At 36.5% G+C, this 27994-nt stretch overlaps 2 protein-coding genes across 6 annotated transcripts in view; one reads left to right on the forward strand and one right to left on the reverse strand.

The window, feature by feature from the left end:
* The window catches only part of DAP3 (death associated protein 3), a 54405-nt gene extending 51407 nt beyond the window's left edge, over positions 1-2998 (reverse strand). Inside the window, exon 1 of one of the 2 annotated variants that reach the window (XM_074223300.1) lies at positions 2806-2998. The gene's annotated coding sequence lies outside the window, so the exon portion shown is untranslated. Of the gene's footprint in view, positions 1-1848; positions 2165-2805 lie in introns of those variants that run through there. The other variant, XM_074223299.1, reaches the window with a different exon arrangement.
* The window catches only part of ASH1L (ASH1 like histone lysine methyltransferase), a 254778-nt gene continuing 228781 nt past the window's right edge, over positions 1998-27994 (forward strand). Inside the window, exon 1 of one of the 4 annotated variants that reach the window (XM_074223285.1) lies at positions 1998-2056. The gene's annotated coding sequence lies outside the window, so the exon portion shown is untranslated. Of the gene's footprint in view, positions 2057-2282; positions 2338-2824; positions 2939-3334; positions 4845-27994 lie in introns of those variants that run through there. The other 3 variants (XM_074223284.1, XM_074223283.1, XM_074223286.1) reach the window with 3 other exon arrangements.

Below are 27994 nucleotides of genomic sequence, written 5' to 3' on the forward strand. Positions count from 1 at the left end.
TTATATTATATAGATTTTAGTATTCAAATGTCACTGATCAGACAAAATGAATCTTGAGTAGATAAAGGAAGAAGGCTTAGCTGGCACAAGAGACAATAAATATTTATGTAGTAGACGAGATCTTAGAAAAGAACTGAAAGACCATGAAATCAAAGCTGACCACGTAATCTTAACTTCAGTTCTGTGAATTTTGTTTGTATTTTATTTTATGCATTTAAAAACCTTATTTGGGGGCCGTGGATTGAGCACTGGCCCTGGAGTCAGGAGGACCTGAGTTCAAATTTGACCTCAGACATCTAATAATTGCTTAAAAAATAAAAACAAAAAAGCCTGCTTATTTACATAAGAGGTTTAAGGAATGGCAAAGGAGTTTAGGGGGAAGGGAGAATAAATATTTATAAAGGCACCTATTGTGAGCTAGGCACTGTGCTAAGCATTTTACAAATAATATATATATATGTGTGTATATATATATACACACATATATATATATACATTTTAGTTTTTGCAAGGCAAAAGGGGTTAAGTGGCTTGCCCAAGGCCACACAGCTAGGTCATTATTAAGCGTCTGAGACAGGATTTGAACTCAAGTACTCCTGACTCCAGGGCCGGTGCTTTATGTACTACGCCACCCAGGTGCCCCTATAACTATCATTTTATATAGCTGGACAGTTAGTAACAAAGTTAAGAGTAAATTTCCCGGGGGCTGCTAGGTGGCGTAGTGGATAAAGCACCGGCCCTGGAGTCAGGAGTACTTGAGTTCAAATCCTGTCTCAGACGCTTAATAATGACCTAGCTGTGTGGCCTTGGGCAAGCCACTTAACCCCTTCTGCCTTGCAAAAAAAAAAACCCTAAAAAAAAAAAGAATAAATTTCCCAGGTTTTTGGAGAGCAGAACCGGTGTTTTGTTTTTTTTTTATTTTAGAGGCAGTGTGTTTCAGAGAAAAGGCTGGATTTGGATTAATTAAAAGTTCTGTCTCCCACATTTAAATAGGGAAAGCCACTTTAGGTCTTTAACTTCACAATTCAACGGTACGATGGGAATACCAATGGTACCTATTTCTTTAAATAATATGAAGTAAAATAATATCAAATATCAACGGGCACTATAACTACCAATAGTTAAATATTCGAAGATTAGAACTTTATTTATTTCAGCGGCTGCCTGGGCCAAATTGAGGCATGGAACCTACTTGTTTGGCTTTTATTCCGCTTTATTAAGGAATTGGAAGGGGGAACACAGCTAATTCCAGCCACGAGTGGTGTTGCCACAGACAGCACTCTAAACCACTCTATAATGCTTACTCAAAGCCTAAGAGAATTCCGCGGGAGCACAGGTAAGGGCGGGCAGGCACCTCAACTCCTTTCACCTGGTTCTCCGGCCCGGAGCGGGGACGTGACCGCTCCAAGGTCACACGCTCACAGAGCGGGGCGGGTTCTCGTGGGCAGACACGGACAGCGCCGGATCTCGCGCGGTCCCGCACGTCACCCCGAGGGCAGCCACGCTTTTGCCCTGGGGGGTAACCGGCCCGGCGCCCCGGCCTCCGCGGGCAGCGCCGCCTCCCGGAGCTCCGGGCCCCGGAACCACGAGCGCGCGCGCGCGGGCGCGTGTGTGTGCGCGCGCGAGGGAGCAGGGGCGGCCGAGGCTCCTCGCGTCCCGGCCTCCGGGCCCCAGCCGCGGGGTGAGCCCCCGGCGCCCACGCGCGGCCCGGGCGCTGCCCCGCACTCGCCGCGCCGCGCCGCGCGCACGTCGGGGCCGGCTTCCGTTTCCACACGCGCCCGAGTCCTAAGCCCGGCCCCGGCCGGCCCCTTCGGGCGCCGCTCCCTGGCCCCGGCCCCAGTCACTCACCCGCGGTCCCGGCGGCGGCAGGAGCGAGCCCCGCGGCAGGAAGCGGCTCAGGGCGCAGCCGCCGCTGCCTCCAAGCGCCCGCGGCTCAGGGGGCGCGGACACGTCCCCGGCCCGCCCGGCCGGGCCCGCGAGGCGGCGGGAGCGGAGCGGCCGCCGACGCCGCGGCGGGGTTAGGCTCGGGCTCCCTCCTTCCGGGCGGAGGACGCAGGTACGTGTCCCGTCGCGCCTCCCGAGTCCGGCAGAGCCGGGCACGGGGCGAATTCCGCCCGCTCTCCCCCGGCCCCTCCGGCGGCGCCCCCGCGCTCGGCCCGAATGGACTAGTCCCGCGGGGGGGATTGTGGGAGGCGGGGATTGTGGGAGGCGCACGCGCCGGGGGGACGGGGAGGCGGAGGCGGCGGAGGCGGCGGCCGGCGCTCGGCGGCGGTGGGGGCGGGGTGGGGAGGCCTGAAGCGGAGGCGGAGGCGGTGGCTACGGCTGGCGCCGCCCGAGGTAAGCGTGTGGGGCCGCGCCGGGGCCGGCTCGCCGGCGGAGGGCGAGCGGCGGGGGGCCGCGCGAGGCGTCCCGGAGCGAGCGGAGCGCGCGTGGGCAGGAGCGCGGGGCGGCGGAAGCCCGTGGTTGGTGGGGCGCCGGGGAGCTGGGCGGCCGCGGCCGCCGCGCGCGCGCGCGCGCTGTCCCGGCGGCCCGAGCCGGGCGGGGGGAGGGCGCGCGGAGGGAGGAGTGGGAGGCGGGGGGGGGGGGCGCCAGGCGCCCTTGGCTCCCTCCCTCCATCCCTCCCTCCCGAGGAGCCGCCGCCGCTGCCTCTCCGCCGCCGCCGCTCCCGCCGCCATTTTGGGTTCGTTTCGCGGAGGGGGAGCCGATCCCCCTGGTCGGCCGCGGGCCCCGCCTCCCCTCGGCCTCCCCCCCCCCTGCCCCGGGCCGTGCCCCTCGCCCCCTTTTCCTTCCCGCCAGTCCGCTCACCCGCCCGCCGCCGCCTGACAAGCGGGAGGGACCCGCCGCCGACCCCGGGAAGCGGAGGAGCCCCGAGGCGGCCGCCTGCCCTCCCCAACTCCTTGCCCTCTCCTCGTCTCCTTCGTCCCCGGCCTCTGACACGGTGAGTGCCAGCTCGTCCGGGAGGCCGCCCCGCGGCGACCAGGCCTCGGCCGCCCGGGAGCCTCCGTCACTCCCGGCCCCGGACCTCGGGGACGAGGCTGGCCGCGGTGGGGGAGGGGAGGAGAGCCCGGGCCGACCGGGAAGTCCCGCCGGGAGGGGGTCAGGGGCTGTTCCTGACAGGCCGGTTCCTGGGGGGGGGGGAGGAGGCAGGGAGGGAGGCAGGGAGTGGAGGCGGAGCCGGGCGGATGGCCCTGACAGGTTGGTCTGTGGGCATGGGCATGGGCACGGTCCGGGGGGATCCCCGACACACATACCGGCCTGCGCCCGTGTAGGGAGTAGAGTATCCCGGCCGAGACTGGCGAGGGTGATGGGGTGGGGGGGGGCGGAGAGCAGCGGGCACGGCCAGGGGGCTCTGTGTGAGTGATGAGGACGGGATGCCCGCCATAGGTCGGCCTAGGAACACAATATTAGATTTATAGATTAATGATTGGCTAGTCTGCGTGTTTGGAGATATCGGAGATTACTTGGAGGTATGGACAGGTGATATTTATTTTATAAGGGAAAATATCATATAAGTGATTGCAGTTACCACCTCTCTAGGAAGGGGAACCCGCTTCATGGGACAACATGTGCTTAATCAGGAATGGGGGAGTTGCAGAATCGTGTTTATATTTAGGGGTGATAGAATCCCCCCAATAGGTTGCTTTTATGTATTTAATAGTTGTTCGGAATCTTCATGACAGACTGATATGGTAGGGATGAAGGATAGTTCCTATTGACCAACCAGTAGTTTATGGTCCCTGGAAGAATGAAAATATCTGATTAGTTTTTCTTTATGGAGAAGGTTCTTGGGGTGAGACATTTTCCTGTTAGGGCCAGACTAATATGTGCTCTACATCATGGATAAATGTGATGACTTTTTGATAGAATGACCTATGGTTCATAAGGTTGAATTTTGTATATGGAATTCAGTTCAGTTGAAATAATTTAAGTTGGAATTACATGGATGTATATTTTATGTCTAACTTTATTTTTTCCTGGAAAAAGTCTGGTAGATAGGACCATTAAAATTTTCTTATTTTGCAGATGAGTATATTGAAGACTAAAAAGGATTTAAATGGTTCTTAGGCTACTTAGCAAGTTAGTCCTTGCTCTCATAACAACCCAAGTTTCCTGATTATTCTGCTCCTCTTATAATTGGAGTGGGGGGGGTGCCTTATCTGCATGGTTTGATTTTACATAAGAAAAAAAGTTATATTTACTTAGCTTCAATCTAAGAAGGTTCCTTAAAATCCTTGACACATATTTGTTAAAGGAATGTAAGTTGTTTTTGTAAATTTGATTCATCTTTAAGTGTTTAGAGAATCCAGGTACTGCTCATAAAATTACCTTATATTTGGGGAGGAGGTGGCATCTCTGACCTTTTGATCCGGGGAAATCCTTTACATTTTTGACCTGTGTCCCATGTGTAGACTGACCCAGATTAGACTTCGCATTGGTGGAAAGAGATATCATTGTTAGTTGGCCCATGATTATGGGAAATATGATTGGGCAAACTTGATAGAATGGGTTGGATGCATACTGCAGAATTGCCTTGAAGGGAGGAAGTTCATCTACCAAAGTAGTTTGGATAGAATTGAGGCTGAGAAATTTTTTCCTTCAAAGTTTGTGTTCAGTTATGCCTGAAGGAAATTAATATCTTTAAGCCAAGATGGCATAGCAAGATCTAGGAGAGTTTATCTAGCATTGTGGGTTGAGTATGTCATACTGAATACTTGTATGGGCAATATGTATTAAGTTGAGGAGTCACTGTCTATACTGTTTTTAGGAAATGGGCATTACCTGGGAGTTGGACACTGCCATTTTTTTAATACCCCTGGGAGTTAGGACTCTGTATTTTCTGACAGGTAAGTGTGTACAAGGCAAAGCCCTCCTGTTACTAAGTAATAAGATTTGTTTCCTGAACTGATATAACAGTGCCTGTGGGAAAATTGTTGGTTTCTTGATTGGTTTGACTCTTCTAGCTCATATTTTTCGACACATTTCATATAAATATATACATATATATGAAATCTACATTAACAAGTACAAATGCCACTGAAATTTCTGTATAGCACAAATAGTATTTAAATATTAAAAGGCAGCCTGTATACATTGGAGAATGTAACAAAATTGAACTCTTCCTTCCACTCCCAGGTCTTTAGTACTTAATTGTTGTAGGGTGCGATGTGTTTTCCAGGGGACTGTGCTTATGTTTGGGATGAGAGCATTAGAGGACAGAGCATAAGGGGAGAGAAAATGATAATGGGATGTTTCTAAAAAGGTTAGAAAATTCTGTGACAATGTTGGTGAGTTTTGTTAAGATTGGTTAAGACTTTTTAAATCATATTTACGTTTTTGTTGTATTGTTTTGGTATGTGACCTTGAAAGCGAGTGATATGGTAATTGCTTATGTGTTCTGCTTTGTTCTTACCTTGTTTTTAATTTTCAATGATCCCTTCCTCCTATCTCTTTACTGTCCTTAAGGTGCAAATAAGTATTTTTAATTCTTTGAATTTTTTATGTGGATCATGCCAGGATTTGAGTTTGAACCATTTAGGGTAGTAGAAGGGACTAGAAGTGAAGATATATAATCCTGGAAATTGTATATTCACAATATTATCAATTACCTTTTCTTATTGTATATAGTTTTTAGGTTGTAGTGTATAAGTAAATTTATAACTAAAAATGTGTTTTGGTAGCATCTGATGTTTTTGGTAAACTGTGCCATCTGTCTTAAGATTGGTATAAACATTGGTAAGGGAGTGCTTAGTAGTCCTTTAAAATTTTTGATTGTCATGCTGCCCTTTTTCTCTAGGGCAGTTTATGTTATAGGTCTTAATGTCCTTTTGGATTTATATGCCTATAGAAAACTCTTCATGTATCTCTGGGGTGAAATGTAGCAGCTGTTTGACAGCTGTAGTGAGTATCCATGAATTTAGGACAGGAAACTTTAAAAAAAACCAACACATTTCTTATTTAAGATGATAAATTCGGGAAGATATTATGATGGCACAAATGACAGGATTGGGGAAGATAGTGAAACATTTTTGTGAAAAATGCTTTGGCATTCTCAAGGATCTAGATTGATTTTAGGGTACTTCGTGTCCTCACCTTTTGCATTTGATGTAAAGATACAAGACCACTTCCAAGGTAATTTCTGAGGACACTATTTTATTACTAATTTAATTGCTACCACTTTTGGCATTTCTCTGGGTTCCTTGATATATTGCTGCTGAAAAAGTGATCAGCACTGTTTTTATTTAGGATGTAGCCCAAAATGATTTGTTTTATAGACATTATATGCTTTTTAAAGGACTAGGGTTCTAGTTACTAGAGAGTGTTTTATTGCTCTCTTGAGCTATGTGTACTGGTTTGAATCTTTTAAGACTCATATGGAGGAATCTTCAGCTTGGCTGTGTCTGCTATGTGGTCTCCTTTTTGCCAGTTTTCCTAGAAACCTTGAGATTTCTTAAAATTTAGTCTTTAACATCTGGCTGCCACAAGAGAGGAAAGTGTACGAAGCAAAGAGCACAAAGAGCTACTTAAGAACTAATGCCAAAACTGTCTTATGGATATTTTCCTAAAATTTACTAATAGTTCTTGTTTATTCTTTGTGTTTAGTCTCTGGTGAAAAGCCAGATTTTATACTTCGTTTAGATTTGTCAGTTTCTCTATAAAGATCATTTTTGGTTTTATAGTGAACATTTGTAGAAATGGCATTCTTTTAGACTACCTCAGAATTTGACTATCATTGTCTAGTATTTACCCAGATTAATGAATGCATCAGCTGTGAATTCAAATTTTGATAACCTTAGTGATATTTTTTAATATTCATCTCTCAATAATTTAAATTTATTTATTTAATATCATTTTGAATTAGAATCTTTGAAGTATCTCTGAAGTAGTTTTTGTGGTTTTTATTTCCTTTTCCTAGTCATTAGCCAATCACTTTTGTGTGAATATGTATGGTTGGATTATTCTAGTTATTATTTATATTCTTTCCCTCTTCCTCCTAGCATAGACTAGACATTTCTTCATTGTCAATTTTAAGAACTTTTAAATAATGTATGCTAACCAGTATTAAACTATTTATATCAGAGACTTCTAGTATGCTGAACAATTTGACCAATACTAAAAATCATTCCAACTTCACTTCTATTTAATGGGATTCCCTTTGCAAACTAAGAGATGAGGTGAGTAAAAATCAAGATCAGTGCTTTTAGATGTTTGCATTTAGAAATGAGAACAGTTAGTTCCTATGTTTGCCAAAAAAGCTTATCAGCTTTTCTCAAATGCACAAGTGAGAAATAAAGTGTCTCTTATTATAGTGTATTTTTTTAGTTGTAGTGACAAGATGCTAAAACATTTTCTAGTTTTTAGCTCCACTTGATTTTCTAAATGGAGCCAGTCACCACCAAAGAAATCAAATGGTATTGGTAATGGAACAAGAGCAGACATTTGTCTCAAGTCAGTCTGCCTTTTAAGAGAAAGAAATGCACATTATTTTGAGCATTAAGTTACTGAATTGTAACTTCTTTGTGGACATTTGAAAATCTATAACATTGCTTTAAGTAGCAACACCTATAAATGAACCACAGTGTTTCATAATGTGACTTTATCATGAGTAGAAACTTTATAGAAAAGGAAAGTAAATATAGCCAGAACTTTATAAAGGGAGTAAATGAGTTTTAGTGATTTGAAGTAAGATGCTAATTGTGTGGAATGTATAATATGTATTTTTCTCTCACAAAAGGCAAAGCAGAAGTACTTGAGAAGTAGTGTTAACATGAGGCCCTTCAGTTGTTCTGTAAAGTTCACTGATGAAAATATTAAACTCATTCATTTTCTATTGGAGTTGTATAGTTAATAAGACTTGTGCTTTGTCATTGTTTGTGTTACTGTACTAGTTTTTTTAGTATTTATATTTTTAAAGATAGTTATGTCCTCTTACTAGCCTTCTTATTGTTTTGGCATAATTAAATACTTGGATTTCAATTTCATAGTCTGTAAAGGGAGGGGTTTTGGATTAAATGATCTTTGAGGTTTCTTCCTGTTTTATTCTATGACCTTTTCTGCAATTTAAAAAAGAAATTCAGATTGGCATATTATAATGTTTTAGTACTTAAGGACTGTGGGCCAGATTGTAACCAGGTCAACAGAGTTAATTGCATTGTATACTCCTTTTGTTACAATAACAATTAGTTCTCATGGGAGAGCAATAAGTGGGATGAATACCTTACCATGAGGTAACAAAGTTGAACAGAGAAATTTATGTTGATGATAATTCAAAGATGCACTTTTGAGGAAGTGTTGGTCAAACTGTAATGGAAAACAATTTGGAACTATGCTAAGAAAGTGAATAAAATGTGTTCAACTTTTGACCTAGAGTTTAATTCCATTGGTAAACACATTCCTTGAGGAATTCAGGGTTAAAAAAGAAAGGCCTCGTATACAACAAAATATTTATAGCAGCACTTTTTGTGGTAAAAAAGAACTTGGAATAAAGATGACCATCACCCAAAATGCTTAACAAATTGTGGTATATAAGTGTAATGTTGCTGGCCTGTAAGGAACAGGGAATATGCTAAATTTAGGGAAGCATTGTAAGACATAACTGATGGAAAGCTAAGTAGGGAGAACCAGGAAAACAACATACAAAATTATTGGAACAGCACAAATGGAAAGAACAACAAAATAATTGAAACTGAGTGCTGTGAAATGATATTGACTGTCTTGGTTCCAAAGAAAAGAGCAGTAAGAAGCCACATTCTCCAGCTTTTTGGAAGATATTTGGGACTGTGAATGTGGAACACTGTTTATAATGTCTGACTTTCTTTATGCATTGAGTAACTTTTTTTTTCTCCTTTTATGTTTTTGTTACAAAAGATGACTGGCTCTCTGTGTACAGGAGAGAGAGTAGATACATAAGGAATTTAGAGGATAGAAAAAGGAAAGAGCACTAAAATTTTATTTAAAAAATAAAATGTATGAAAGCTTAAATATTTATTGTTTGATAAACTGAACAATTCTGAATGAAATGAATTGATATTGGTAATTGTCTAGTTGGAAATAAATGGCTCAATCATGGTTGCTGACCAAAAATTGTTAAGTTAAAAGTGTGATAATAGGAAAACTGAGGGTAAATATAGATTTCATATAATAGATGAAGAATATAGTTTGTCTGATTAATAGTAATAGTAAAGGTAGAAGTTAGGGCACAGGTTCTTTGCTTCTTTTATTAAGAAGTATGTTATCCATCTCCAGTCTTATGAAGCCCATGGCCTCCTCAGAACAGTTTTTAAATATTTAAAGTAGAACACAATGGATTGCAAGTGTGAAACCTGTTCTATTTAAAAAAAAATTTTTTTTTTAAGTCTAGGGATCTCAGGTTAAGAAAGCTGGTTTATCTGATAATAGACCTTTAATGAGTGCTAAATTTAGAACAACGAACCTGAATTTGAACCCTGACTTACTTATTGTTATGTCAGAACTAGGACAAATCAGTTAACCACTCTGGACCTCATTTTCCTCATCAATAAGATTAAGGGATTGACGTGAGTGATTTCTTAAGTTCCCTTTCATTCCTAGATCTAAAAGGAATGTTCTTATTTAGAGAGATCAAGAAAGAATTAAGTTATTAATTAAAATACAGTAAAACCTCAATGAAACTCTTTGTTGAAGAGAAAATCAAGTTATAAGAATTATCATCATATAAAGTAGATTTTAGTTGAAAAATTATATAGAAGTAAGCATTTGTCTAGACTTATATATATATAATATATATATATTCTATAGCTACCATACTCTATTGAATTAATTACTATTTAGAATGATTCTAAGATACTTTGAATCCTCAAAAAGTTATAGGTTTAGATTCAGCATACTTAATATGATTAAAAATAGTATTTCATTTAGAAAATTAGTACCTTTTTAATATATCACTTTTTAAATGAATTTTTGTTTTTATTATTCTGAACTTGATAAACTTCAATAAATATCAATATTTTCTTAGAAGATAAAACAATAATAAAAGAGGAATCTTTTTGAAACCAAAAATACATTATTTGTATTTTTATGTAGCTTATGCTTTCTAAAAGTACTTTGTTTCAATATATTAAGTTCAAAATTGTTCTGCTTGCCTGTATATCTCCTCCAAATTTCCTTTTCTTTGATTCTCTATTTTAAAAAAATTCTAAAAGTATTTTCCCCCTTTTTTCTTTTTTATCACTGTCATTATCTCCTCTCTTCTTTGAACTCTTGTCTCCCAGCAACAAAAACAATTTATCTTATGTTAAAACTAAGCATAGTTAAGCAAAACAAATTCATGAATTGGTCATTTCCAAAAAAAGTTAGTCTTAAACTTCACTCCTAGTTTATCAACTACCAGGAGATGGATAACATACTTCATCATAGGTGTTTTGGTGAAGTGATTGGTCTGTGCTTTAATCAGAATTCATCCATCTTCCAAAAAATTTTTTTAGTTTTTTTTTATATTTGTAGTAATTTCAGTCTGTATCAGTTGATAAATGCCTTTCCAGGAGTCTCTAAAATGGTCTCTTTTTCATAATTTCTAATAGTATGGTTCCATTCCATTCATATGTCATAATTTCCCTATTGAATGTATTTCTTTGCCAAACTATTTGTGTGTTCAACTATGACCCTTTTGTTTGGTTCATATGAAAGTAAAATTCTCCTTGATGTTCTCCTTTCTCTGTGTTTGTTTCTCTTCTTCACACATTTCTGTAATGAGAAATAAGTTCCACCCCCTTCTTTCTCTTTTTGACACTAGTATATTCCTTCTTTTGTCCCTCCTTTTTTTTCCCTTTTCAACTCCTAGAATAGAACCAATCTGTCCCCAGATCTTCTGCCTGTCTCTTTAATTCCTGCAGCCCTTTTTAAGGACTTCAAGCTTCTGAAGATATCCTTTTCTCCTCCCTCAAATATAATGTGAGCATTTTTTTTCATCATTACATATAGCTCTTTGAAGTTGTTCATATAAATTTGTTTTTAGATTTGTCTTTGTTCTTGTTTGCATTTCAGAGTTCTTTACTAAGAGCTAGTCTTTTCATCAGGAATGTTTAATTTTTTTAAAAAAGTAATCATGATTGTAAACCCAAACTCTCTCCCTTATTTATGGTAAAAGCTACTAGATTTTGTGTGATTGAATGTGGTTCCTTTTTTTTAACTTGCATTTTTTATTTCTGACTTCATCTTTCCTTTGACCCAAACATTCCTAGAACTTTTCCTGTGGGATTTCTTTCATAAGGTGATGGTAAATTTTTTTTATATTTTCATTTTGGTCAGTGGTTTTGATAGATTCTGGCAGTTTAATGATTTTTTTTTTGAAAATAGGGATTGAAATTTTTTTGGTCAGAATTTGTTTAAATGAGTTTAAATGAGTGATTATTACTCTCAAATTCTCTCTCCTTGATCTCTTTAATTTTAGTTGTTTTTCATGACAGGTATCTTACATTTTCTTAATCTTTTTTTCTAGTCTTGATTTTGTTATAATATTTCTTCTTGTCACATGGAGTCATTGGTTTCTCTCTTGTCTTATTTTAATTTGTAGGGATTTGGGGTTTTTGTTTTTAACAATTTCTGTTGAAAGATTTTTACTCTCTTAGCCAGTTCTTTTCTTTAGAGCTCTTACATTTACAGTTTCATTTCTAATCTCTTGTTTTATTTCTTGCAAGTTTGTGTTAGTCTTTTGGCCCAAGTCATTTTTTCCCCCTGAACTTCTACTTGGAGTTGTAGTAGAATAATTGTTTCTTGAAGTTTTTTTTTAATATGTTCAATGTCATCTTCTGTTGAATCATATTTTCAGGTGGGATTTTGTGTTGAGGCCAGGTCCCTTTTCTTCATTCTTCAACATATTAATTTATTTTATCTATCAGTTTTCTTAGAATATAATTGAGGGAAATAGTTTTTAGTTGTTTTTATTTATTTCCTATTTGTTATGAATTTTCTTTTGGATTTTTGACACAGTTTGGTTTTTCTTTTTTCTTTTTTTAATAACCAGAGTGCTGGTCATAAATTAAAAAAAATAGCTCCAGTAAATTATCAATTTAGTGGGTTTTTCTTCTTCCTCCATATTTTTAAAATCTGTTCCAAAATTTTACTTTTAGTGCTAAGGGTTTATGATGAGTTGCTTTTATAGTGTTTTTAGGTATATCCAATTTCATTGAGTTATTCTCTCTTTTTTTGGCTGGGGGGGGTCATTTAATTTTTTTTGTTCTTTCAACTTTAATTTTAGTTCCAGATTCTCTTCCTTCATATACTCCTACTCATTGAGAAGGCATAAATAAAAACCACTACAAATTTTTGAAGTCATACAAAATAAAGTTCTTCACTTTGTTGTGGGGGGGGGAAGAAAAAGAAAGAAAATAATTGCTTCAGTTTGCATTCTTCAATCTATCAGTTCTTTACCTGAAGATGAATAGTATTTTTCATAATTAAGTCCTTTGGAATTGAGTGAGTCATTGTATGAATCAAAGTCACTAAAGTTTTAAAGTTAATTAAATCTTTACACTGTTAGCTTTAAATTACTTTTCTGGTTCCGTGCACTTCACTTTTCATCCGTTCAGATGTTTTCCTAGATTTTTTGAAATTTTACCTTTCATTTCTTATAGCACAGTGTTCCATCATTTTCATATGCCGTAACTTGTTTAGCCATTTAGCCATTTGGTGATTTTAGAAGGGATCTTTTTTTTTTCATAGGACTATGAATAACTTAAATTTTTTTCTCAGAGAACTGCCTGTTCATATAGTTTGACCATTTGGCAATTGGAAAAAAAAAAAACTTAATGTATGTTTGATTCTTTGCCTGTACTTTTTTTTAGAAATGAAACCCTTAACAGAAAAATTTCCTGCAAAAGATTTTCCTCAGATTTCCTGCTTTTCTTTTAATTTTTGGATTTTTTTGTGTAAGATCTTTTTTATTTTATGTAATCAGTATTAGTAATTTTTCCTCCTGTAAACCTTTTTCTCTTGTTTGATTGTGAACTTTTCCTCCATCCATTTCTTCTATGTTCTAATATCTTGCTTAATTTTTATACTTTACATCTAAATCATGTACCAGTTTTTGATCTTGATATACAGTGAGATGTTGAACTATACCTAGTTTCTACCAAAAACTACTTTTGTGTTTTCTCATTAGTTCTTAAGATAGTTCGTTCTTGCTCAGTGGCTGGGATCTTTGGGTTTATCAAACACTAGGTTACTGTTCTTATGAATATTGTATGTTTAAGCTATTTCATTGCTTAACTATTTTTTTATGTTACCAAATTGTTTTGAGAATCACATCTTTGTAGTATAATTTTGAGACCTATTTAGTACTCCTCAAGTCCCTTTCCTTCACATTTTAAAAATTTACTCCCTTGATATTTTTGACCTTTTATTCCTTATATGAATTTTGTTACGATTTTTTTCTAGCTCTGTAAAGTAATTCTTTGATAGTTTGATATATTACTAAATAATTAATTTAAGTAGTATTGTCATTTTTATTGTGCTGGCCTGGCCCATGGGAGAACATTTAATGTTTTCCAGTTTTTTAAGACATATTTTTATTTGTTTGAAGAGTATTTTGTAAATCTGCTCATTTAGTGGTCTGTGTGTGTGTGTGTGTGTGTGTGTGTCTGTCTGTCTGTCTGTCTGCCTGTCTTGGCAGATAGAAACCCCAAGTATTTTATTCTTTCTGTGGTTTTAAATGGAATTTCTTTTTTCTGTCTCTTCTGCTGGATTTTTTTTTTTTTTTGGTAATATACAGAAATGCTGATGATTTGTGTGGGTTTATTTTATATCCTGCAACTTTGCCAAAGTTGTTAATTGTTTTGATTAGCTTTTTTAGATTACTCTTGAGGGATCTTTTTGTAATCCTCAGCAAAACGTGATAGTTTTGCTTCATCATTTCCTTTGCTAATTCCTTAATTTTTTCTTGTCTTATTCATTTAACTAGCATTTTTAGTAAAGTATTGAGTAATACCAGTGATAGTGAATATTCTTACTTCATCCCCATTTAATGGAAAAGCTTCTCACTTATCCCTATTACAGATGTCAGCATTTAGAAATAGATTTATCACCTAAGAATTGGTTTACTTGCATTCTATAAATTTTAACATGCTATCTCTTTACTACAATTTTCTAATCTGTTCTTTGATTTATCAATTCTTTAGGATTAAGATATTTAATCTTATTTTTAAATGTATTTTTGTTGATGTCAAATTTCAGAAAATTTATAATTCTTGAAAGACCCTTAATTAAATATTGTTAATTTCATTTTGGTCAGTAAATAATTTTGGTATTTCTGTCCCCCCCCAATTATTAGAATTTATGGTTAAATGTATGGTCATTTTTTTAAGTGCCATGCAGAACTGAAATATGTAAGCTTCCTTCTGTCCTCATTTTATTTCTTTCTCATTTTTCTTCATGTTAGATTTGTTTTAAGTCTGAGAGCAGTGTACTGATTTCTCCGTTGTTAAATTATGTTATCCTTTCCCCCCCTACAATTTCATGAACTTTTCCTTTATGTGTTTAGATATTATGCTGTTAGGTGCATGTATGATAAATATTGAATTTGTTGTTTATGGAGCATTTAACTATTAGATTTCCCTACTCATCTCTTCCTATCATGTTTATACCAACTGTAGGTTTGTTTGCAATCATTACTATCTCTCCTAAAACATAAGAGTCTGTACTAGTCTTTTCTTTTTAATTCTTTTGAATCTTGATGTCCCAAATATTTTTCTTGTGAATATCATATTGTTAACTTATGCTTTCTAATCTATTCTGCTTTTTTTTTTGTTTTTTTTGCAAGGCAATGGGGTTAAGTGACTTGCCCAAGGTCATACAAGCTGGTAAGTATCTAATGTCTGAGATCAGATTTGCACTCAGTTCTTCTTGACTCCAGGGCTAGTTCTCTATTTACTGCATCACCCACCTTCCCTTATTCTGCTGTTCTTTTCCATTTTATGGGTGAATTCATTCCCCTCAGACCCATCATTTTGATTAATTCTGTATTAATTCCCCACATCTTGTCCTCTTGTACTTTTTCTCTCATTTCTTTCTTCCTCCTTCCTACACATATCTCCCTTTACACAAAAGTAAGTAGTGAAAGGAGGCATTTGCTTAATTAACATTTGCTTTCTGCACTTAATGATAGAATGTTAAAGTTCTGTTTGGTCCTGGTCTTAGTTACTTGGGCTTCTGCCACTTTGTTACATACTTTCAGATGTCCTTACATCTGAATTGAAAGATTTTATAACTCCTTTGATTGTCTGAGTTTGTGTTCTTCACAACTATGTTGAACCTCTCAGGTCATAAGGCTGATCAACTTCTTTCTTTCCCCTGCTTCTATACTCCTTATGAGTCTCTGGAGCATCTCTTACCTGAACTTTTAGCAGTCTTTTTAAAAATTGTATTGGTGTTGGCAGCTAAGTGGTGCAGTAGATAGAGCACCAGCCCTGGAGTCAGGAGTACCTGAATTCAAATCCAGCCTCAGACATTTAACAATTGCCTAACTGTGTGACCTTGGGCAAGTCATTTAACTCCATTGCCTTAAATTAATTAAATAAAATTGTACTGTTGTTTTCTTCTGTGGTAGAGGTGTTCAGCAGGCTCCTGGCTCTTTTTATGCAATATGATGCTAGATAAAGGCATTTACTGCAGTTTTCAGTGAATTTCTTGATGATTATTCACTATAGTGCGATTTTTGGAAATTTGTTGGTTATATTCTGGAGAGCTAGGGTACTCTGTTTTTGCATGCTACCATTTTAACTAGAAGTTTACTGGCCACTTTTCCAACTCTCTCCCATGTTTTCTTATCATAAAAATACTTCACAGCAACTGTTCAATATGTATTTATAATGGACCTGTTTGATTATAATTAGCTTATATGTTATTTTCACGTTTTGTGTTCTTTTCATATATTTGACAAATAACTTAGAAGCAACATTTGACTACATTATTTGATCTGAATTTTGTTCTTTAAAGCATTGTTTTTATTTACATTATTCTGTTCTATTTTCTTTACTCTGCTCATGTTTTCCCTGAATTCATGTATGTAGAGGTGGAAGAAATCTTCAGGAAACTGTAGCTTGGAAGAGATTAAGTGACTTGCTTAGAATTTGTACAACTGTAGCTTGGAGAGATTAAGTGACTTGCTTAGAATTTGTACTAATTCTAAATCCAAATAAATTCATCGTGCTTTCCCTTTAACAAAACTGCCTAAAGTTTATTATTCCTTTTGGCAAAGTAACATTTCATTATATTCATATGACTCAATTTATTTAGGCTTTCTCCAAACCTTTGGTAGTGTTTGTTTGAAAACATTCTGAAAAATATTTTTGTACGTATGGAATTTTTCTTTTATTGACTGTCTTTGGATGTAAACTGGTAGTGTGATTGTTACATCAAATGGTATGAGTCTTTTAATATCTTCTCTCATATATGTATAAATTGTTTTTCCAAAAAGTCAAACCAATAGCTTCACCACCATCAGAATGGTACATTTATCTTTCCTTATGCCTTCCAAATTTACTCTTTTTTTTTTGTTTTTTTTGCAAGGCAATGGGGTTAAGTGACTTGCCTATGGTCACACAGCTCAATAGTGCTTTAGAGTCTGAGGCTAGATTTGAACTCAGGTTCTTCTGACTTTCAGAGATAGTGCTCTATCCACTGTGCCACCTAGCTGCCTCTTCCTGTCTTTTCTTAATCTGAACTCAGACTTTTAGTTTGCCTTTTTCAAGAAATGCAGAATATTAGTCATTTTCTGATTGACAAAGATGCTTATAATTGATGGTGAAAAAAGTCAACCATAGACCCAAATGGAGCAATTGAATCGAAAAGCAGGAAATTTTGTTCTAGATTATCTTTGGGAAATTGCAGAGTTCCTATAAAATGACCCCAAGCTTTTCTCAACACATATGACTATTTTCCTAATAGCAACATTCTTTGAATATTGATTAATTTTTTTGTATAAATGAATTTATGTAGTTTCTGAAGAATTAAAATGGTTAATATAGAGCAATGAAGAGGTGCAAGGTGTGAAGATGAACTGATTCTGCCATATTACAAAAGGAATTATGACAGAGAAGCTTTGTAAAGAACATCATCAAAGAAATATATGAGAGAATAAATAGGCTGGACCTGTAGAGAGATTGAGGAATAACTGGTGTGCTTGATTTGATATCCTTATGATGCCAAAGGAAAAGTGAGAAACCTTACCAGCATATTGAGTGGGAACTTCTGTAGTAAATTTATGAAAGGTCAACAATTAACTGTTAAGTGTCTGCTATGTACCTGGTACTTCATTAGGTGTTGGGGGCTTCAAAGTCTAAAAGAAAACAAATTTCAACTCTCAAGGAACTTACAGTCTAAAGTGGGAGACAACTTACACATAAAGGTATGTACTGTAAATCTACAAGGTAACTAGATGGGAAGGCAAAGGAAAAGCAATAATAGTTGGAGGCAATCCTGCAAAATGTGGTACTTGAGCAGAGACTTGAAAGAAACCAGCAGGGTATACTTATGGGAGGTGGGGGGGCAGGGTACAAACAAAACAAGCAAGGAAAACTAGGTAAGGCAGTGAATAGAGCACCAGCCCTGAAGTCAGAAGGACCTGAGTTCAAATTCAACTTCAGACACTTGATATTTGCTGTGACCTTGGGCAAGATATTTAACCCCATTGCCTTACTAAAAACAAACAAGTAAAATTGGTGGGTACCAAGTACTGACAAGAGAGGAGGAAGAAGACCACTTCTGCTGGGCCATAGAATTTTTAGAGCAAAGTTATTTGTAGCTTTTGTTTTTTGGGTTGGTTTCTTTAAAGAAATATATTCAGAGAATTCAGATTGTTGCTTACAGTGACTTGCTATTAGGTTATATTGGTGTAGTGTTAGTTAAATAGAAATTGGTAATTTCATTGGTAAAGGAAATTCCTTGTTGTGAAGGCTCCCTACCACAGTGCTTTTCAGCATTTTCTTTACAACTTAAAATTTTTTACTGTTGACACTTGTGTCAGAGGCAGGACTTGAACCTGGTCTACATGATTCCAAGGGTATGTCTATAGTTTATGCTATACTTTGTGTGTGCGTGTGTGTGGGGGGCTTTTGTTGAAAAATGTTTTCCCATTAAACAATATTGTCTTCTTTCTAGATATGCTACTTTAAAAGAAAAAGGATATCAAAACTTTTGCAGTAACCATGCACAGTTCTGACTTTGTTGTCTACCTTTAAGACTCACCTAAAATCCTGCATTTTATAAAGAAGTCTTTCCCAATTTCCCCTAAATATTATTAGTACACTCCCTCTTTTGATTATCTTCAAATTGAATCTGTTTGTATCTGTTTGGACATTACTATATATATATATATATATATATATATATATATATATATATAGTCTTTCCCATTTAAACTGTGAACCCTCAGAGAGAAGAGAATTCTTTTGTCCTTTCTTTGTATCCCCCAGCACTTGGTGCAGTGTCTGATATATAGGCGCTGAATAAAAGTTTGTTGACTAACTTTAACCCTGATCTTACTGTTTTAATCCCCATTACAAATAATTAATGCTGGCACCTGGTTTTAGATAAGAGCTTCACATCCAGGGCTATCTCGTCTTGATTCATGTCTGGCACTGGACCCAGGAGGTTCTGGAGGAGAAAGTGAGCCAGGTGACTTAGCATGGTATCCCTTCACTCAAATCCAATTCACATGCTTGTCATGGTATCACCTCCTTGATGTTGTGGTCTTCCTTGAAAATGAAGGACAAACATTATTATCTTTTTTGTTTGTTTTTGCAAACAGGCAAAAAGCAGTGACTGTGTTAAGTGACTTGCTCAAGGTCACACAGCTAGGCAATTATTAAGTGTCTGATGCCGGATTTGAACTCAGTACTCCTGACTCCAGGGCCAGTACTCTATTGACCACCACCTAGATGCCCTGACAAACATTATTATTATTATTATTATTATTATTATTATTATTATTTATACTAAGGAAAGATCAAGCCCTGATGTTTTCTTAAGTTTTTTTTAACAAGTATGGATGTTTTTATCTTTTCAAAAACTTTTTTTGTATTTATTGATTATATTATTTTTTGTTAGTAACATAGTCTATTATGTTGATAATTTCCTTAATATTGAATCAATTCTGCATTTTTGGAATAAATTCAACCTGGTCCTACTATATAATCTTTTGTGATAATGATACTGCTGCTAATATTTTATTTGAAGATTTTTTTTTATTTGAACATGTTTGAGATATAGATCCATAGTTTTCTTCCTTTATTTTGGTTCTCCATGGTTTTGTGTATTAGGACTATATTTGAATTGGAGAATAATTATTGATGAATTATTTGTAAAGGTAGTATGGGCCTGCCTTGTGAAGAACTTTAAATTCCAAGCAAGTTTAAATTTGATCATATAAACATTTTGATCATATAAGTATTTATGAGCAATTGAACTTTATTGAGTAGGTGACTGACATACATAGTCAGACTACTTAGTGTTTATATGGTATAGTGATTGCACCTTGTGAAGAGACATTTGAAAGAATCACAGTTTAGAGACTTTTGCAGTAGTCTAGGTAAGAGATGATGGGCATGTGGATGGGTAGTAATCTCCATCATATTGCTGTCTATGTCATTAATTTCAGTTTGAGTGTTTCATATATTATTTGAAATTTTTTGATTTCTTTTTATATAGCTTGTAGTTTTAGAAGAAGAAAGAGAAACTTCATATCTTTTGACTCATTTATTGGGGAGTGACTCAATCATGTAAAACATTTAGATGTGTTTAAATTTCCTATAGATTGTAGATTTCAGATTTTAATCAGAGATGGTTGATGTTAAGATTTTTTTCTGTTATCTGTTTTTCATCCTTTGATTTTGTTTGTGTCAAACATTTTTTATTTATATATTTAAAATAAACAACATGTTAGAGTGAAAACTGATGTTAGATTTAGTTAAATTTCAGTAACTGGAATTTAAATCTTATTTCTGCTCTTTACTACTCAGATGACCTTGGGAAAGTCATTTAACCTTACTAGGCTCCATCTTCTCATGGATAAAATTATAGGATTGAATTAGATGATCCCTTCTGGTTCTAAATTTCAACGCTGTAATCTCGCCATTCCAGTGATCTGAATTCTGTGATGTCTCTTTTTATTTTTTTTTAATAATTTATTTTGGGGGAAGCTAAATGCCACAATGGATAGAGTGCAGGCTCTTGAGTCAGGAGGATCTGAGTTCATATTTGGCCTCAGACACTTAACAATTGCCTAGTTGTGACCCTGGGCAAGTCACTTAACCCTATTGCCTTAAATAAATAAAAAAAATAAGTTTAAAAAACATTTTATTTTAAGTATATTTAAATATCATTTTTTTAAGTTTTTTTTTTTTTTTTGGCAAGGCAATGGGCTTAAGTGGCTTGCCCAAGGCCACACAGTTAGGTAATTATTAAGTGTCTGAGGCTGGATTTGAACTCAGGTACTCCTGACTCCAGGACCGGTGCTCTATCCACTGCTCCACCTAGCGTCCCCTAAATATTTTCAACATTCATTTTTTTTATAAAATCTTGAGTTTCAGATTTTTCCCCCTCTCCTTTTCATCCCCTTTCCCCAAGACAGCAAACTATCTGATATAAGATAATATATTTGCATTCATGTAAGCATATTTACACATTAATCATGGTGTCAAAGGAGAAACAGAACAACAGAGAAAAGCCACAAAAAAAATGAAAATAATATGCTTTGATTTTCATTCAGCTAAGTAAATCAGAGTTGATCATCATGTGGTGGTTGAACTTATTTCACTCAAAACCAGTTCACTTAAGTCATTCAGGTTTTTATGAAATCTGCTTATTTAGGGGCGGCTAGATGGTGCAGTGGATAGAGCACCGGCCCTGGAGTCAGGAGTACCTGAGTTCAAATCCGGTCTCAGACACTTAATAATTACCTGTGTGGCCTTGGGCAAGCCCCTTAACCCCGTTTGCCTTACGAAAACCTAAATTTTTTTAAGTTTTTTGAGGCAATGGGGTTAAGGGGCTTGCCCAAAGCCACACAGCTAGGTAATTATTAAGTGTCTGAGAGCGGATTTGAACCCAGGTACTCCTGACTCCAGGGCCAGTGCTCTATCCACTACGCCACCTAGCTGCCCCTATTCATCATTTCTTAAGACACAATAGTATTCTATTACATTCATATTCTACAACTTAAGCCATTCACCAATTGATGTGCATCCATCCGCTCAATTTCTAATTTTTTATCACCACAAAAAGAAATGCTATAAATATTTTTGAACAGATAAATCTTTTTCCTTTTTTAATGATCTCTCTGGGATATAGAACTAGTAGTAGCATTATTGTTGGAGCAAAAGGTATGCAGTTTTATAGTCCTTTGGGCATAGTTCAGATTGCTTTCCAGATGGTTAAATCATTCACATCTCTACCAGCAATGTAATAGTGTTCCCTTCATCTCCAACATTTATCATTCTTCTTTTCTGTCATATTTGCCAATCTGTTAGATGTCATCTGGTATATCAGAATTGTTTTAATTTTCATATCTCTAATCAGTAGTGATTTAAAACATTTTTATATGTCTATTCATAACTTTAATTTCTTCATCTGAAAATTGCCTTTTTTTAAAATTTTTATTAAAGATATTATTTGAGTTTTACAGTTTTCCACCAATCTTGCTTCCCTCCCCCCACCCCCACCCCACAGATAGCACTCTGTCAGTCTTTACTTTGTTTCCATGTTGTACCTCGATCCAAATTGGGTGTGATGAGAGAGAAATCATATCCTTAAAGAGAACAGAATTCTCAGAGGTAACCAGATCAAACCATAAGACATCTGGGTTTTTTTTTTTTTTTCCGAATTAAAGGGAATAGTCCTTGTACTTTGTTCAAACTCCACAGCTCCTTATCTGGATACAGATGGGACTCTCCTTTGCAGACAGCCAAAAATTGTTCCCAATTGTTGCACTGATGGAATGAGCAAGTCCTTCAAGGTTGAACATCACTCCCATGTTGCTGTTAGGGTGTACAGTGTTTTTCTGGTTCTGCTCATCTCACTCAGCATCACTTCATGCAAATCCCTCCAGCTTTCCCTGAAATCCCGTCTCTCCTGATTTCTAATAGAACAATAGTATTCCATGACATACATATACCACAGTTTGCTAAACCATTCCCCAATTGAAGGACATTTACTGGATTTCCAATTCTTTGCCACCACAAACAGGGTTGCTATACATATTTTTGTACAAGTAATGTTTTTACCCTTTTTCCTCATCTCTTCAGGGTATAGACCCAGTAGTGGTATTGCTGGGTCAAAGGGTATGCACATTTTTGTTGCCCTTTGGGCATAGTTCCAAATAGCTCTCCAGAAGGGTTAGATGAGTTCACAGCTCCACCAACAGTGTAATAGTGTCCCAGATTTCCCACATCCCTTCCAACAATGATCATTATCCTTCCTGGTCTTACTGAAAATTGTCTATTTATAATAATGTTGTTTCTGTCCTTTAAAAAAAATTTTTTTTTTGGTTGTTGCAAGACATTGGGGTTGAGTGACTTGCTCATGGTCACACAGCCAGGTGATTATTAAGTGTCTGAGGCTGGATTTGAACTCAGATCCTCTTGACTCTAGGATCCATGCTCTATTCATTCACTGCACCACCCAGCTGCCCCTTGTCCTTCAATTTTGAAGGAGACTATGGCATTAGAGCAGTGATGCCATGATTGATTTTGAGTGAGAGGGTGCTGTGCTAATTTACCAGTCTCACTTTCTCCTCTGGAGTCATTTGAGTCCAGTGGCCAGATGTAAGTCAAGGTGACTGAAGGTGACTTGGCCCAAGGTCACACAGCTAGTTTCAGTTGTCTGAGGCCAAATTCGAAATCCTGTCCTCCTGACTCCCAAGACCAGTGCTCTATCCACAGTGCCACCTTGCTGCCCTGCCTATTTATATCGTTTGACCACTTATCAATTGAGGATTGACTTGTAATTCTTATAAATTTGACTCAGTTCTCTTTATATTTGAGAAATGAGGATTTTATGTCAGAAATTCTGACTTTGTTTTCCTTTACTCTTGGTTGCATTGATTTTGTTTGTTAAATTTATGTAATCAGATCATCTTTTTTGCATTTCATAATATTTTCTCTCTCATTTGGATATAAATTCTTCCATTCTCCATAGATATGACTGATAAACTATTCTTTCCTCTCCTAATTTGCTTATGGGATCACTTTTTATGTCTTAAATGATATACCCATTTTGATCTTATGTTGGTCCATGGTATGAGATAATGGGCTATATCTGTTTTCAAGTTTTCCTAGCAGTTTTTTTCAAATAGTGAGTTCTTATCTCAAAAGTTGGAGTCATTGAGTTTATCATACATAGATTAGTATAGTCATTTACCACAGTGTTTATATACCTAATCTATTCCACTCAACTACCACTCTATTTAACCAGTTCCATATAATTTTGATGATTGCTGCTTTAATATAATAAAGTTTTAAATGGTCCTACCAGGCTACCTTTCTTTGCATCTTTTTAAAAATTAATTCCCTTGTTATTCTTGATCTTTTGTTTTTCCAGACAAATTTTATTATTATTTTATCTAGTTCTGTAAAATAATTTTTGGTAGTTTAATTGATATGCCACTGAATGTAAATTAATTTAAGTAGAATTGACATTTTTATTATATTTGCTCAGCCTTCCCATGGTCAATTGATATTTTTCCAGTTGCTTAGATCTGACTTTATTTGTGTGAAAAATGTTTTGTAATTGTATTCCTATTATTCCTGAATTTGTTATTGGCAAGTAGACTCCCAAATATTTTAGATTGTCTACAATTATTTAAAATGGAATTTCTTTATTGCTTGCTGCTGAGCTTTGTTGGTAATATTTTGAATTGATGATCATTTATGTGGGTTTATTTTATATCCTGTGACTTTGCTGAAATTTTTTATCATTTCAAGTTTCTTAGTTGTTTCTCCAGGATTCTCTTAAGTATACTGGCATATTATCTTCAAAGAGTGATAGTTTTGTTTCTTCTCTTAATTCTAAAATTGAACATTTCTAGTACAATAATGGTGATAATAGACATCCTTGTTTTATCACTGATCTTTTTGTGAAGGATTCTAGCCTATCCCCATTAGAGATAATGTTTGCTGACAGTTTTAGATAGATACTTCTCAGCATTGGTTTTTTAATAACTTTAAATATTTAATTTATGTATTTTTCCAACTTTAATGCAATGGTAGTTTTCAACAATTTTTTTGGTAAGGTTTTGAGTTTTATATATATATATATTTTTAGCCTTCTCTTTCCTCTCCCCTCCCTTGGAGAACAGAAAGCTGTCTAATATAGGCTCTACTTGTATAACTATGCTAAACATAGATTCAAATGGAAGAAGAGAACATTAGAGAGAAAAAAAGATAATACTAAGATAACCTTTTTTTTTTGGTGAAGCAGTGAGGTTGAGTGACTTGCCCAAGGTCACACAGCTAAGTAATTATTAAGTATCTGAGGTTGGATTTGAACTCAGGTCCTCCTGACTCCAGGGAGTGCTCTATCCAGTGTGCTATCTAACTGCCCTGATGAGTTTTAAAAATTGAAGATAGTAAACATTGGTTTGCATTTAAATTTCATAGTTCCTTTTCTGGAAATGGATGGTATTTTCCATCACATTCTACTTAGCATTTTAAGAAAAGCCCCATTATTCCTTTGCTATCTAGTGTTTTAAAAAGGTGGAATTGGTACTATACTTTGTTAAAAGCTTTTCCTGCAACTATTGAGATAATCATATGATTTCTGTTAGTTTTATTATTGGTGTAGTCAATTATTCTAATAATTTTCCTAATATTGAATCACCCCTGCATTCCTGGTATAAATCGCACCTGGTCATACATAGCATATTATTCTGGTGATAAATTGCTGTAATCTTTTTATTTATATTTTGTTTAAAATTTTTACATTAATATTCATAAAGGAAGTTGATATATAATTTTCTTTCTCTGTTTTAGCTCTTCCCGGTTTAGATAGCAGCACCATATTTGTGTTATAAAAGAAATTTACAAGGACTACTTAGCATCTTTTTTTCCATATTGTTTATATAGTATTGGAATTAATTGTTCTTTAAATGTTTGCTAGAATTCTCTTGTTAATTCATCTGGTTCTGGAGATTTTTTCTTAGGGAATTCATAGATGACTTGTTCAATATCTTTTTTCTAAAATGGGGTTATTTCTCCGTTGTAAATATTCATTCATACAAAAATGCATTTCACACTTAGATTTTTTGGCATATAGTTGGGCAGAATAGCTCCGAATTACTGCTTTCATTTCCTCTTCATTTGTAGTGAATTCAACCTTTTTATTTATTATACTAGTAGTTTGATTTTCTTCCATTTTTTTAAACCAAATTAACCAAAGGTTTATTATCTATTTTATTGGGTTTCCTTCTTGATAAATCATAAAATCAGCTCTTAATTTTATTTATGAGTTCAATAGTCTTTCCGTTTTATTAATGTCTCCTTTGATATTCAGAATTTCTAATTTGATGTTTAGAGATTTTTTAATTTGTTCTTTTTGTGATATTTTTAATTGTGTTGTTTTTTCTCTATTTTATTCATGTAAGCATTTAGAAATAAAAAATTTCCACTAAGTACTACTTTTGCTGCATCCGTAAATTTTGTTTGTTGTTTCATTATTGCCATTCTATTTGATGAAATTATTGATTTTTCCTATGATTTGTTGTTTATCCCCACTCATTCTTTAGGATTAGATTATTTGGATATTATATATTATATTAATCTTTATCCTTTTATGACCCTTTATGACTTGTGATTTTTATTGTATCATGATCCGAAAAGGATGCATTTAATATTTCTGCCTATCTGCATCTGAATATTAGGTTTTTAATTCCCTCATACAGTTTTTGTGTGCCATATGCTGCTGAGAAAAAGGTATACTCCTTTCTATCTCCATTCGGGTTTTCTCCAAAGATCTAGTATATCTAACTTTTCTAAAATTCTCTGTAAACTTCATTCTTGTTTTTTGTGATCAGATTTATCTAGTTCTGAGTGGCGGAGGTTGATGCATACTTGTTATTTATTTCTTTTTATCTATTTCTTTCTATATCTTACTTAACTTTTCCTCTTAGTCTTTGGATATCATACTAGGTGCATTTTTTTTTTTTTTTGCAAGGCAGTGGTAAGTTAGCCCAAGGTCACACAACTAGGTAATTATTAAGTGTTTGAGGCTGCATTTCAACTCAGGTCTTCCTGACTCCAGGGCCAGTGCGCTATCCACTGCACCACCTAGGGCTGTCCAAAGTGCAGTCTACAGTGCAATTACTTATCGTTAGTACAAGGCAACAATTTATATTAATTAGTAAACAAAACCCAGCTATTGCAAAGCTCTCAATAAAATGGCAAATCAAAATATAATTGTCTACTATTTCAATAAAAACTTTTAAAGGTAAGATTGGACAGCCCTGATCTGTGGTGCCTTTTAGCAAAATATAGTTTTTTCCTTGAGATCAGGATTGCTGCCCCTGCTTTTTTTTTTTACCTTCAGCTGAAGCAGAGTATATATACTCTGCTTCAACCTTGTAAATTTATTCTGTATGTGTTTCTGTTTCAAATGTGTTTCTTGCAAACAACAGTAGCAGTATTAGTAAAGGTGGATTTTATATGAAACCATTTCCATTTTACGGAGCTTTTGCCTTTTAAAACATACATGCACACAGATATAAATGAAATAAAATTCTGCATCTTTCTTTTTTTGCAAGGCAGTGGGGTTAAGTGACTTGCTCACAGTCACACAGCTAAGTAATAAGTATCTGAGGTCACATTTGAACTCAGATCCTATTGATTTCAGGACTGGTACTACCTAGCTGCCCCCAGCATCCTACTTTCAGAATCATGCTTGTTTGTGCTTTCTTCTGAACTTCCTTTTGTTTTCTTCTTTGCATTTAAAAAATATTACACTTTTTTCTTAACATTTCTTCCTTGCCCTATAAGTAGATTTTTGTACCTCTTTTTTCCATTTGGCCAATTCTATTTTTTAAGGAGTTCTTTTCCATGAATTTTTGTATATCTTTTCTCATTTTACTGCTTCTGCTTTCCAGGCATTTTTCTCTTTGGATTTTTGTGCCTCTCTTACCATTTGCCCTATTCTGGTTTTTTTTTATTTTATTTTTTTAGTTTTTTGCAAGGCAGATGGGGTTAAGTGGCTTGCCCAAGGCCACACAGCTAGGTAATTATTAAGTGTCTGAGACCGGATTTGAACCCAGGTACTCCTGACTCCAAGGTTGATACTTTATCCACTACACTACCTAGCCGCCCCCAATTCTGTTTTTTTAAAGTATTCTCTTCAGTAATTTTTTTGTGCCTCCTTTACCAAACTGTTAACTATTTTTTCCCCCAATTTTTCCTTTGCCTCTCTTATTTGTTTTTTAAAATCCTTTTTGAGGTCTTCCATGGCCTGAAACCAATTTATATTTTTCTTTGGGGCTTTAGATATAGTAATTTTGACTCTTGTTATCTTCTTAGTTTGTATTTTGATCTTCCCTGTCAACAAAATAGCTTTTTTATAGTCAGAATCTTTTTCCTACTATTTGCTCGGTTTCCCATTCTATTTCTTGACTTTTAACTCTATGCTAAAAGTGAGACTCTGCTTTTGGAGTACAGGAGACACTATCCCAAGCTTTTGGTGTTTTATGTAGCAGTTTTCAGAGATAAATCTGGGGACCTGCAAATCTCTAGGAAGAGCTATGTTTACTACTTTTCTGGCTTGTGCTCTTGTCTATGAGTGACCACAAGCAATATTTTTCCATCCTGGAAATGTCAGTAGATCACTGCTATCATGTGACTGCAAACTCTGTTTTGCTAGTGCTCCTTCTTGCCCAGGGACTGTGACCCAGATTCAGGTAGGGGCACTTGCAACAGTCTTGTCCCTAGTGCCAGCAGAGGGACCCCAATAAACTGTACAGCTGTCCCATCCCCTTTCTGTTTGTGGGCTAAGT

This window comes from Macrotis lagotis, chromosome 2, assembly GCF_037893015.1.
Source record: "Macrotis lagotis isolate mMagLag1 chromosome 2, bilby.v1.9.chrom.fasta, whole genome shotgun sequence".
NCBI classification, from domain to species: Eukaryota; Metazoa; Chordata; class Mammalia; order Peramelemorphia; family Peramelidae; genus Macrotis; species Macrotis lagotis.